Source organism: Helianthus annuus, chromosome 3 (assembly GCF_002127325.2).
Source record: "Helianthus annuus cultivar XRQ/B chromosome 3, HanXRQr2.0-SUNRISE, whole genome shotgun sequence".
Classification (NCBI taxonomy): domain Eukaryota; kingdom Viridiplantae; phylum Streptophyta; class Magnoliopsida; order Asterales; family Asteraceae; genus Helianthus; species Helianthus annuus.
In genome coordinates, this window is record NC_035435.2 from 118,671,783 (window position 1) to 118,686,058 (window position 14,276).

The 14,276-nt window shown below is 35.5% G+C and overlaps 1 pseudogene; it reads left to right on the forward strand.

The window, feature by feature from the left end:
• The first annotated feature begins 2,821 nt into the window (after nucleotides 1-2,821).
• Nucleotides 2,822-4,630, forward strand: LOC110933829 (annotated as a pseudogene).
• The last annotated feature ends 9,646 nt before the right edge of the window (nucleotides 4,631-14,276 follow it).

Consider the following 14,276-nt stretch of genomic DNA (forward strand, 5'->3'; position numbering starts at 1 on the left):
TGGGGGCGTCACGTGGCGCGACGGGTCACCTTTCTTTGTAGGGTTGCCACGTGTGTTTGTAGGTTAGCTGAGTCGACGGAAATGATAAATTCAATTTTGACAGCAAAATATATGGATAATCATAAATAGGGAATACCCCCCCCCCTGAGTTTTAGGGGCCCTGATCCTGATTCTGATTGTTATGAAAATTTTAGGGTTTGTGCAGAGTTACTTGGGTGTATCAACTAGGGTTTTCTATTGGGTAAATAAAATAATAGATATGACTTTTGATGAGAGTTGTTTACAAAATAGAATAATAAATAATAGTTTTCGGTAAATCACAAAAAGGAAATAAAACGGTGAGAAAAGATAATGGACCCACTTTGTAACTTTAGGGTTCAACTATAAAATCTCCTGGTATAAATTTTGGGTATAACTTCTAAGCTATAAAAATATATAATGCACTCGTGTTACGTATAGTACTCCTAATTCAACCTTATCCCAATGTCCGAGATTGAATCCCAACAACTTAGTCGGGCAGAGCCCTGACATATGTTATGAGGCTCAGATCAATCGGAAAGGTTAGCGGTGATCAGGAGTTACAATACTTAAAACGAGGCATGACTTTATTATTATTATTATTATTATTGGAATAATATTAATGAAAGGAAAAGAATTATAATTTTAGAAAGAGAGAGAGATCGAGAGAAAGGAACATATGAACAGAATTCATTTTGTGTGCTTTGTGCTCTATATATATATTTGGTTTGATAGCTTTCTTCTCAAGTTGCCTGTATTTTCTAATTGATCACAAAGAGCCACGTATCATCCTTCATTTTATTTAATTGAAACTTGTTGTACTTGCATAGTAAAAAAAGCCACGTATCATTGAATTTGAATTCAATGTAAATCTAGTTATTAGGTATTATTATATTTATTATTTTATTATATATTATAATTAATTTAACTGCTTCACTTTATTTGGCGCTTATAACTTATAAAATATGATGTTTTACAAGACAATGAATATGTCATCAGAATGAGAATATTTTTGTCTACATTTGGGTCTAAGTTTCATTAAAAATAGAGTAGGTTCAAAATACAATGTATTTTTATAATTTAATTATTATAGGGTCCCTAGGCCTGTCTAGGAACTTCATATTTCTAACGGTCAACTTACCCGTAATCTTTTTTTTTTTTTTTTTTTTTTGAACGGCAAATTTGGATCACTGACGGACCACTTGAGTATCATCGTGCCACCAGCAGAACCACCCGATCATATCCATCTCCACTAGGCAATAATGCCTAAACACCAATTCAGGAGGAAACCCAATAAATCTGGGAAAACCCCCTTTGGGAGAATCGAACCCATGACCTAATGGTCATAAGCCTTATCCCACCCCCAATACCACTAGGCTATAATGCCATGGGTAACTTACCCGTAATCTACTTGTCTAATAATATAAGTTTTTTTATATATACTTTTATTTTGTTCGAAAGGTCACTCATATACAGGCTAATTAATTAATATAATATTTCAACCAACTATCTAAGATAGTGTTTAAAACTATTTGGGTTGAATATTTATATTAAAAAAATAAACTAGTTACTAGTTATTAGAGGTTAATAAATTTAACCAAACCTATAATTCTTATATAAAAATAGGAATGTTACACCGAGCTCTGATACCAATTGTTAGGATCTGAGTTTGGTTTTGATTGTGTTTTATGTTTGAATTAAGATGAACAATGAACAAGTAGTGCAGCGGAATATAAATGGAAACAAACTTTTCACAATCAAACAGGAGAATTGCTTTCAACAACATTTTCAACAAAGAATCGAATGATTGAATTTATTTCATCAACGATTACAATTGCATGTATGTAACAAACTCCCCCTCAGCCTGAGCTCACAATGATTTGTTCGTACAGGAAGAAAGATGGTGAAGAGCTAATAGAACAATACAGGGTACTGTTCTATCTATAGGCACGGACAAACCACTGAGGCATCTTTGCTGACGTTACCATGAAAGTGACATCTAACCTCCTAACAAACTCTAACAACTGATCTATACAAGTACTGCTATGCTAACCACTGATATACAATACATTACATGAGATAAACTAAACTAGTGCTGAAACCTTCCACTGATGTGAACCCAGCAGTACTTGACATATCCAACAAAGCTTGACTCATAGCAGTAGATTAAACAGCAGGGCTTTGGTCTTCATCAGTCTTTGACTTGATCAACAGTTGTAGGTCAGCAGTTGTAACGATCAGTAGATTTGAGGTCATCAGATGTTGTAATCACTTTCAAGGGGAGAGACTTGAATACATAACATCTGCTTATTCTGGATCCACTGCCCTTATCCAGTTTTGGCTTTAATTATCTGTTTCTCTGATAGGGTTCAATCCCAACAAAGGTTGAAACTAATCTTACCGCATGAAGTCGTGCACTCTTGGAATTCTTCTCCACAACATCTATTCCTATCATTGAAGCCCCCATTCAAGCCGAAGGCTGACAAGAGTCAAGACAAATTTTAATGCTTGAGTCAGTACAAGTATCATTCTATAATACTATACAAAGGAAAAGTGACGTACAAGACGGTAATTTTGTCACGTGTATCAATTATAAAGCAACATGTACAAGGTGTTTAAAGTCATTTGAATTACAAATTCTTCAAAGTTTTAAGACACTAGAAGGTTAAATTTGGGATTTCACATGGAATTAAAGAACCCTAAATTAATCTTCATCAATTGAATTGAATTGAAGGCGGCCAAGGAAGGAAGGGTCTCACCTTCTTCAATTCATCCTCTCAATTACCCTGTTAAGAAGTGGGCAATGGAAGATCAGGCACACATTCAATTCATCCTCTCATCAGTTAAAAACGGTATCAACATTACCGGACCCGTCGGCAACTCAACTCTACCCCTTCAACCCCAGATTGTCATGGCCTTGAAAGCAGCTGGTAAGAATCAAATCCATCAAGTTTAACCAGTTGATACCCCTAATCGATTCTTGGTTTATAATTTCCTCATGGCCTTTGCGTCGTTTTTTTTTCTACGTCTTCTCGATGGCTCAACATTATGTTCCATATAACAAAGCCCGTCGAATTACAACCCTGTAAAATTTTCCCTAAAGGTTCAGTTGGGAAATTCATTTATCTGACACAAGTGTGAGATTTTAATTGTTTGCAGGAATGTTAGTAAATTGAGAAGCAATCAGAAAATCGTTAGGACTTCTTCGGTGAAAGCTGTATATTCCGGTGATTATCCGTCACTAGACAAGAATTCAAGACAGGGAATATGGTCCATTAGGTAGGGTCCTGTGCTTCTGTTTCGTTATTATTATCAATCTATTTATTATTTATTGTAATTGTTGAGTAATTTCTAATACGCAGGGAGGATGTACAAGTTCCATCATCACCCTACTTCCTGACATATGCACAAGGTCAAGGGCCACCTCCGATGATGCAAGAGCGGTTCCAGAGTGTTATCAGTCAACTCTTTCAATACGTGGGTACCTTCTTTGTGCTGGTGAACTTTCTTTAATCTGTTTATAGTAATTATACGCGTGTTTGGCTGTGTTTATAGAGAATCATACGTTGTGGTTGATGATGATATGGCAAACATTATCGTTGCTCAGCTTCTATATTTTCATGCTGTTGATCCTAACAAGGTTTGATCAGATCCATTACTTAACTGATCAAAAGTTAGTTATTCCTCTAACGACTGCTCACTACATGCTACTGTCACCGTTTTAATATTATTGACAAGATATTGTGATGTATGTAAACTCTCCTGGTGGGTCGGTCACTGCTGGTATTTTGCTCTCTTCGTGTGTGTGTGTGTGTGTATATATATATATATATATATTTTGTGATTCTTGAATATGAATTTTGTTGTTTATTTTTGCGATTCTTTAGGTATGGCCATTTTTGACACCATGAAGCATATCCGCCCCGATGTTTCCACTGTATGCGTCGGACTTGCTGCAAGGTAATCAGGTTATATTTATTATAACGTTACGTAATACTTTTAAATTTCTGTTTTATCAATAAAAATTATATTTTGACTCGCTTATTTTACAGTATGGGTGCTTTCCTGCTTGGTGCCGGCACAAAAGGTATTAATTTACTTTCGCTTTACTTACTTTAGGATTTCAGTTACTGAAATACTCCGTATTATGTTTATCTCTTCAACAAAATGTAGGAAAAAGATACAGTCTTCCAAATGTAAGGATAATGATTCAGTCTTCCAAATGTAAGGATAATGATTCATCAACCTCTTGGAGGCGCACAAGGTGGACAAACTGATTTGTATATTCAGGTATGCCTTCTTTTGTCCGATTTTAAAAACTTAACACAAGATGTCTAATGAAATTACTATGTTTGGTGGTAACTAATGACGACATTATTCTTGTAGGCTAATGAAATGTTGGCATCACAAGGCGAATTTGAATGGGTATCTGGCATACCACACGGGTCAAAGTATTGACCGAATTAACCAAGACACGGACCGCGATTACTTCATGAGTGCCAAAGAAAGTAAAGAATATGGGCTTATAGATGGTGTCATTATGAATCCACTTAAAGCTCTCCAACCACTGGCAGCCGCTTAAGTAAGCATCAGTTATAATTTTGAACTGTGTCTTCGAATGATATCACTAGCGATGGCAAAAGCCATTGACTTCACAACGTTTTCCCTAAATTTGTAAGTTTTTAGTTTATTTGTTTTTTAGACAAGAAACTAGGGGTGTGAATTTCGGACACGACCCGAAAATACGACACGAACCCAACACGAAATTCGCGCGTTTAGGTTTAGTCTAGATAGATTTGGGTCAGTTTCAGGTTGAACCGGCGAACCCGTTTAGGTTAATGGGTCGGGTTCGGGTTAACCCGATCAGGTTGTCGGGTTGACCCGACACATTTATATTATATTATATTTTTTTACAACTTATTTTATGTTATAAATTAAGTGTGGTGTGTATTTTATGCCATAATTATAACTTCAAAAGAGAAATTAGCATAAGATTTTATAATTTAATATAATTGTGTTATATAGATTTGTGTTTTTAAGTAAATTTTAATTTTAATATATTAATTTCAGGAAAAAATAAAATTAAAAAACTCTGGTTGAACAGGTCGTGTTTGGGTCAACCCACAAAACTTCAGGTCGTGTTCGGGTTCATATGTATAACACGATTTTCGAGTTCGGGTTGGGTTTGGGTTCGTGTAAAATTTTTGGGTTCGGGTCGGGTTGAACCCGTCAACCCACGAACACGACCCATTTAGCACCCCTACAAGAAACTGAGAGTAATTATTACTCTTTTCTCTTGAAAATTTTGACCTGTTGAATCAAAAAGTAATTCAGTTTAAATGTCAATTAATTTTGATAATACTATTGTAACAAAACTTCCACCACAACGTGCAGTTGCACTTCACTTTCATGTGATCATATATGCTAAAAGATGTTACAGAATGGGACTGTTTCTTCGCAAAGTTCACATCTTATTTTGATCAATTCTCTTGTCACAATTTGTGTTGTCTCCCTTAGTAACTTGGTATGTGTTGGTTGGTTTTTTCATAATAATATCCTCGTTTGTTAAAAATTGTATGTTAAATATAGTATGTTAACCAACCAATTTGGAATACAAAAATTTGTAGGCATATGTGCGAGCTTTCTTTGATGTTCATGAGCAAGAAAGAAGCTATCCAGGATGGATTCCTTTGGAGATTACATAACAGAATGTGTTGGTGGATCGCACCCCATGACTTTTGATGATGTAAGCTCGCCTTACCACACACATTGTGACCCCAAGGCTCAACGCTTCTCAGTCCCTTGAGTTGTCTTTCATCATCGTAGAATGGTTGAGGAAGAAAAGAATGGGGTCTCCAAACTCGCCCTTTAAAATTTTAGATCTATCAACTGCTCGGTAGAGTTGTATTTTTTTTTTTTTTTTTTTGGTGAAAGGTTGTTTGTGGGATCTTGAGCTGATGTCAAGTTAGACAAAGCATTGCTACATGATAATGAGTCATAGTTATGCTATGTAAATTAGGCATGTTAGGATTGGGTCTTGATCTAGATCTGATCCATACAGGGATTGACGGATCCAATTGGTATAACACTTGATCCACTCATTTAATTCATTGACCCATATAAAACAATTCTCTTTCTATTTATTTTCTTGTCATATTCCACCCCACCATACTGTTAGCTTCTCACTTTCTTTAAGAAAGTGATTTGGTCTATGGCAACAATATTTATAAGGTAAAGATATGATGAAGTTGATTTCATCATAACGTTTTCTCTTTTATGTGATAATTTGAATACAGTTACTTTTCTTTTTATTTAACTTGAGTGGTTTATTTGGTATATTCTTAAGCCAGGTTCAACTTGATGTGGCATATTGTTAAAATATCCTATAAAATATTCTATATTGTTACATAATTTTCAGTTTAAATGTTTGCCTTTTTTAGTTTTCTAACCGTTGGTCCTTTTTTTCTTTTGTGATTGAGGTTGATCCGGTTTTGGCTTTGGGCTCCTTATCTCTAAATGGGCTGATCCTTGCTTGCTTTGGGCTTGAGGGCTTCGTGTGATCCGGCTATATATCGACTCTCCTTGGGATCCTGGCAATCACCCGTCTCACACTACTCCTTCTCGAACATTTCTGCATCTACTCTCATTTGTTCCTCACACGTACATTCGTGAGGGTTTTGATCTCTTCCGTGTTAACTTTTTGGTTACACTTGTACACCAGTCAATCTGTGATGACTTGGTGATTTCTTTGTACTGTTTTAGTGAAGAAGTTCTAATAAATTGGTATTTTCATTGTTGATTCATCCCTAAAGCTCTGACATGGTATTAGAGCTCCAAGGTTAAGTTGGTGCTCTGGTGATCTTCCGCTGCAATCGCCGGTGCTTGCTTATCCGTATATCAGTCCAAGGACTCTGATCTAGGGTTACGACGGTGGTGCTTGAAGTCTTGGTAGTCCAGTGGTCCACTGGTTGATTCTCTGGTCACTGATTGCTTGTGGTTGCTGTGCCGCCGCTGGAAGAACGAAACCCTAATTTTTAGGGTTTTACTCGTATCTGTTGTTTGAAGGATTTCTCGTTGGTCCCTTTTGGGCAAACCAACAGATCTATTCTCTGTCTTCTGATCAAGGTTCTGTAACCCTAATTGAAGGTTACAAACCTTGATCCCTTTGGATTTTGCTTGCACCCACTATGAGATCGTTCTATCTCCTTTTTTTTATTTCTGTCTTGCATCATTATTTGTTGTGTCTAGACATCTTTGATACCGGGTGTTTAGGTGAGACCGGTTTGATTTGGGGATACAGAGAGGGTTCACTCTGTTGCATATTACTTTGTGTCTAGGGCTCCCTGAATACTGTCTGCGGAGGCACCTGTGAGTGATGAACCTCTGATCGGACCTCTGTTCAGGCTTCGCTCTCTGACCTTGTTCGTGCTTGCCACTTCCTGTTTTTCGCTGTGTTTCTTGTTTTTTGCTTACCTCTGTGTTACTTGCTATCTGTCTGCTTGCCTGGTTTTATTATCTCTGTGTTTACCTGTCTTATTGCACTATTTCTGCAAGTATGCCTGATACAGATGATCAAGTTGTGACCTCTGTTACTTTGATTAGTAAATTAGATGCTAGCGACCCGTTATATTTGCATGCTAGTGACTCAAGTAGTCTTTCTATTGTCAATATCAAACTAAAAGGAACTGAAAACTATGTTGTCTGGTCAAATGCTATGAAACTTGCTTTAACTGCCAAGAACAAGTTAGGCTTTATTAATGGTACTTGTACTAAATCAACTAAAGATGATGTTCTGGCTAGTCAGTGGGATAGATGCAATTCTGTTGTGCTAACTTGGATTTTCAATTCTGTCTCTGAAGAACTGTATGTTGGTCAAGTTTACTCTAGCCTTGCTAGTGAAGTCTGGAGTGACTTAAAGGACACTTATGATAGGGTAGATGGCTCAGTTGTGTTCGGATTATACCAAAAAATTAATTCTGTTAGCCAGAATGGGGCAAGTGTGTCTGAATATTATCATAAACTCAACACTATGTGGAAACAATTTGATGCCATGGTTCAATTACCTTCATGTACTTGTGATGCCTCTTCTAAATACAATGAATTCAGTCAACTGATTAAGCTTATGCAGTTCCTGATGGGATTAGATGATATTTATCAGCCTGTTAGAACAAATCTTTTAACCAGGGACCCTTCACCCACTGTTAAAACTGCTTTTTCCATTATTTCTAGAGAAGAATCACACAGAGATTCTAATAAATCGTCAAAGGTTCCTAATTTGTTGCCAAAACAACTCAATACAATGACAATAAAAAACGTTTTAACAAAGGGCCTAATCCCAACCTAAAGTGTACTCACTGCAATAAGCTTGGTCATGTGATTGAAAAATGTTTTGAGCTCCATGGTTATCCCTCAAACTACAGAAATAAACCTGGTCAAAGCAGTCCACAATGGTCAAAAACAAGTGTGTCTGCTAATAATTCTGTTGCCAATTCTATGAATGACCAATCTGCTAGTACTTCCTTAAATGCTTTATCTGCTGATCAATTCTCCAAGCTGTTAGGTCTGCTAAATGAAAATAAGATGGAAGACTCTCACAAATCTAATATGAGTGGTAAGTGTTATAGTTCCTGCTCTTCACTAGGATTCTATAAAAACACTTATTGTTTCAATACCAGTTTTTTCCATCGAAATAGATTTAAATGGATCATTGATTCAGGAGCTAACCAACATATGGTTATGAACAATGATAATATGTTTAATCTAGTAGATGTGTCTGATTATGATATTACTGTAAAACATCCTAATGGAACTGATGCTAAGGTTAAACAAATAGGATGCTTTAGACTTTCTGAAGACGTGATCTTGAAAGATGTATTTGTTGTTCCTGAATACTGTGTTAATCTCATATCTGTTTACAAACTATCTAAAGATAATAAACTCAAAGTTGTTTTTGATGAACATAATTGTTATATCCAGGATGTGTCCTTAAAGAAAAACCTGGTGATTGGTAGACAAACTGATGGCCTTTACTTTTGTGGTAACTCGAGTAATCCTATCATTGCTTGTTTCAATAAAACTGAAACAATAAAGCTCTGGCATTCCAGACTTGGTCATCCCTCAGATCAAGTCCTACATGTTCTAAAACTTAAAACCGATTCAAGTCAAGTTGAGCCTTGTGACACATGTCACAAAGCTAAACAACATAGAATTCCTTTTCCTTTAAGTAATAATAAATCTAAACATGTTTAGTGCATCTTGATGTTTGGGGTCCATATAAACGGCCCAGCCTTGATGGCTACAAGTTTTTTCTCACCATAGTTGATGACTACTCAAGGGTTGTATGGGTCTATCTTATGAAATCTAAAACTGAGGTATTTGACAACATAAAAAACTTTTATGAACTGGTCAAAACTCAATTTGAAACAAAGATCAAAAGTTTTAGAAGTGATAATGGGTCTGAGTTTATAAATTCTCAAATGGATAATTTTGTTAAAACTCATGGAATACTTCATCAAACTTCTTGTACCTACACACCCCAACAAAATAGGATTGCAGAAAGAAGACACCGACACCTTCTGAACATTACTAGAGCTTTATTATTTCAATCTGGTGTTCCTTTAAGATTCTGGTCTGAATGTGTGCTTACTGCTGCTTATCTAATTAACAGGACCCCCTCTTCTGTGTTAGGTGGTAGAACACCCTATGAGTTGCTGTATGGTTTTGAACCTTCTCTTAATCACTTGAAAGTTTTTGGATGTCTGTGTTACTTTACTATCTTAAACAACTCTGATAGACTTGAAGAAAGAGCTGAACGATGCGTTTTTATGGGATACTCTAATTTAAAAAAGGGATACAAACTTTGGAGTTTGGATCAAAGGACATTCTCATTCTCAAGAGATGTCAGTTTTTATGAAACAGTTTTTCCTTTTAAAACCAAGTTGTTTTCTGAAACTGATCTAGACAAAACCAATTCTTTAAATCACTCAAGCTTTTTTGATGTCTATGAACTTTCAAGTGATATAAATCCCGATGATGAAGAGAAGGAGCCTACTGATTCTGTACCTGAGACACAGCAACACAATAACTCAAATGGGCCAATTGATGTTGCTGATGCTCAGCAATCACCTCCTTTAGATGACATGGCTAATGATCAGCATCATAGTGAGCCTCAAACTAAGTCTGTGAGGGTTGAGTCTAGTGGTACAAATGACGAATCTGTCCTTCCTGAGGGTAACCAACCTTTTCTTAGAAAATCTACTAGACATGTATCTGCCCCTAAAAGATTTAACGACTTTATTGTTGGAAATGCTAAATACAGTTATGATAAAGTTGTTAGCTATGCTAATCTGTCTAGCGACAATATGTGCTTTGCTGCAAATTTAAATAAAATGACTGAACCTGTTAGTTATAGAGAAGCATGTAAGGATAAAAGATGGATAGATGCCATGAATGATGAACTCTCTGCTTTATACAGTAATGATACTTGGGATTTAGTCGACCCTCCAAAGGGAAAGAAACCCATTGGATGCAAATGGGTTTACAAAATTAAATACAAATCAAGCGGTGAAGTTAGTAGGTTTAAAGCCAGGCTCTTTGCCAAAGGCTTTAGTCAAGTTGAGGGCATAGACTTTGAAGAGACCTTCTCTCCTGTAGTCAAAATGGTCACAATTAGATGTATTATTAGCCTATCTGTGCAAAATAACTGGCCCATTTATCAACTTGATGTGAATAATGCCTTCCTTTATGGTAGTTTAAAGGAGGAGGTGTACATGACTCTTCCTGATGGCCTAAACATTGATAAAAACAACAAAGTGTGTAGACTAAAAAGGTCCCTTTATGGCCTAAAACAAGCCCCTCGAATGTGGAATGAAAAACTTGTTCAAGTTCTTGTCAAACTTGGTTTTAATCAGTCCAAATGTGATCATTCTATGTTCATAAAATCCAACAACTCTGTGTTTATTGTCTTATTAGTCTATGTGGATGACATTGTGCTAACAGGTAACAACCCTGATGAAATTAATAATATCAAAAACCTTCTAAAAAAGGAATTTCAAATAAAAGACCTAGGTCTATTAAAATACTTTCTTGGCATTGAAGTTATCAAAAACAATGATGATATTTGTCTTACCCAAAGAAAGTATTGTATAGATCTCTTAAATGAATATGGAATGAGTGGATGCAAACCTGTTAGCTGTCCTATTGAACAAAACTACATTTTAACCAAGTTAAGCAAAAAAGAAGATTTAAAAGATGCTAATGTCACAGAGTATCAAAAGCTGGTTGGGAAACTTATTTATTTATCCCACACCCGTCCGGATATTGCATATGCTATTCATTATCTTTCTCAATATATGCATAAACCAACCGAGGCACACTCTCAGATAGCCTTTCGGTTGCTGAGATATTTAAAAGGTGCACCCGGTCTTGGCATCATGTTTAAACAAAGTGATACTTTTCAGTTAACAGCTTATGCTGATTCCGATTGGGCCAAATGTGTTGACAGCAGGAGATCTGTTACAGGGTTTTGTATTTTCCTTGGAAACTCCTTGGTTTCTTGGAAAAGCAAGAAACAAAGTGTAGTTTCTCGATCCTCTGCTGAAGCCGAGTACAGATCCATGTGTAGTGCTGCCTGTGAAATTCTGTGGTTAACAAACATCAGGGAGTTGGGGATTAATGTTAATCTTCCAGTTACCCTCAGATGTGACAATACTGCCGCCATCTCTATAGCCGCAAACCCAGTATTTCATGATAAAACAAAACACTTTGAGGTTGACCTCTTCTTACTAAGGGAAAAAATTGTTGCAAGTATCATCAAAACAGCAGGCATTCAATCTGAATTTCAACTTGCTGATCTCTTCACAAAAGGCCTCATGCCAAGGAGCCACGACGAAATGTGTAAGTCTTTGGGTTTGGAAAATCTGTTTAAACATTTAAACTGAGGGGGGTGTTAAAATATCCTATAAAATATTCTATATTATTACATAATTTTCAGTTTAAATGTTTGCCTTTTTTAGTTTTCTAACCGTTGGCCCTTTTTTTCTTTTGTGATTGAGGTTGATCCGGTTTTGGCTTTGGGCTCCTTATCTCTAAATGGGCTGATCCTTGCTTGCTTTGGGCTTGAGGGCTTCGTGTGATCCGGCTATATATTGACTCTCCTTGGGATCCTGGCAATCACCCGTCTCACACTACTCCTTCTCGAACATTTCTGCATCTGCTCTCATTTGTTCCTCACACGTACATTCGTGAGGGTTTTGATCTCTTCCGTGTTAACTTTTTGGTTACACTTGTACACCAGTCAATCTGTGATGACTCGGTGATTTCTTTGTACTGTTTTAGTGAAGAAGTTCTAATAAATTGGTATTTTCATTGTTGATTCATCCCTAAAGCTCTGACACATATTTTAATTATGAGACTTATTAAACATGACAAGTTATTAGATGGGACACCATAATCGTCTCTAATATTAGACGGGACACCCGCTGCAACGCGCGGGCATTCCCACTAGTAGATATAAAAAAGTAAGACACTGAGAAGGCGTGCATATATTAAGTGGACAATGCCCTGAATACGAACATATACCTCAGCGAAGTAATGATCTGGGACCTTTTTTATTGTCATTATTATGTTTGTTTAAATTATTCACTTTATCTTTGAGGCCTAAAAGTGATATTTTTGTTATATTAATGTATATCCATTCATAATTTGCACGATTTACAAATAGTTACAAATAATCTTTATATGAAAAGAGTTTGATAGAACTGCTAAAAGAAATGGAATCCAAATCTCATACCTTTAATTTGATGATGTACGCTTCCACTGTCTCATTGAAGGGAAAAGAATGAATTTTACAACCTTTTTTCCCAATTGAAATGTCACCAATGCTGAATTAAAGTACAAATGAGAGTTAAATTTTCATTCCAATGGAGTATACTAATTTCACTACGTAGCTTATTTTAACTTACCAATAGTTACATTAAAGTTTTAGTTTCACAAAAAAACACACCTATCAACCAATATATTCTTTTAATCACTAATAATATGTTTTCTTAGCATATATCTCAGATTTATAAAGTGGCAATTCTCTAACTGCTTAAATCATACTACTTACACATTAAACAATAACACTATATCTGTAAAAGTAAAAATGATACCTGAACTGAGTAGTATCCACATCAGATCTTAAAACTAACTGTAAAGTGTATCAATAACTCATTTAAGATCATCAAAATTGCTAAAGAAACAATAAATTCAACTCATTTATGTGAAAACGGGTCAATATATGTTACCATAAAAGAAAAATATATGTTACCGTCAATATATGTAACTAACCTAAAACCTAGAACTACATATAAGAGCTTATACCAAAACAAACTTTGTAATTAAATGACTTACAATTGTCTCACAAAAGTTGGCATTTGCTTCTTTTGAAATATCTAGTTGTTCGAAAACTTGTGCCCACTGAACTTTAGAGGCAGAGAAAATCATTCTTTCACCAGAAACCAATCTAGAAACCAATCTGATAGTCCGTTTATCAAGTAGATATGAAAGGGTTCTTGTGCGCCAATGATTCTACCTGATTCAAATAATCGTTTTGTCTTGGGAACTCGTTTAAATGCATTTTAATCACCCGTAAGCTAAGTATGACCAACTTAATTTATGATTTAGTAAACATAGGTATGTGTGAAGGTAAGTATGCATGTTGATATGAATGTAAACAAGTATACGCGGATATATGAAGGTATGTATATGAGTAGGCATGTATGAGTTAGGTATGTTGCAAGTAGGGATGTATGTATGTATATATGTTCATGCTTATGTAGGTAGGTATGAATAAACTTATGCACGTATGCAGAAATGTATGTATGTATCTTTGTATACATTTTCATGTGTATGTAGGTAGGTATGTATGAACTTATGCACGTACGTAGAAATGTATGTATATATGTATGTATGTATGTATGTATGTATGTATCTATGTATGTATGTATGTATGTATGTATGTATGTATGTATGTATGTATGTATGTATGTATGTATGTATGTATGTATGTATGTATGTATGTATGTATGTATGTATGTATGTATGTATGTATGTATGTATGTATGTATGTATGTATGTATGTATGTATGTATGTATGTATGTATGTATGTATGTATGTATGTATGTATGTATGTATGTATGTATGTATGTATGTATGTATGTATGTATGTATGTATGTAATGTATGTATGTATGTATGTATGTATGTATGTATGTATG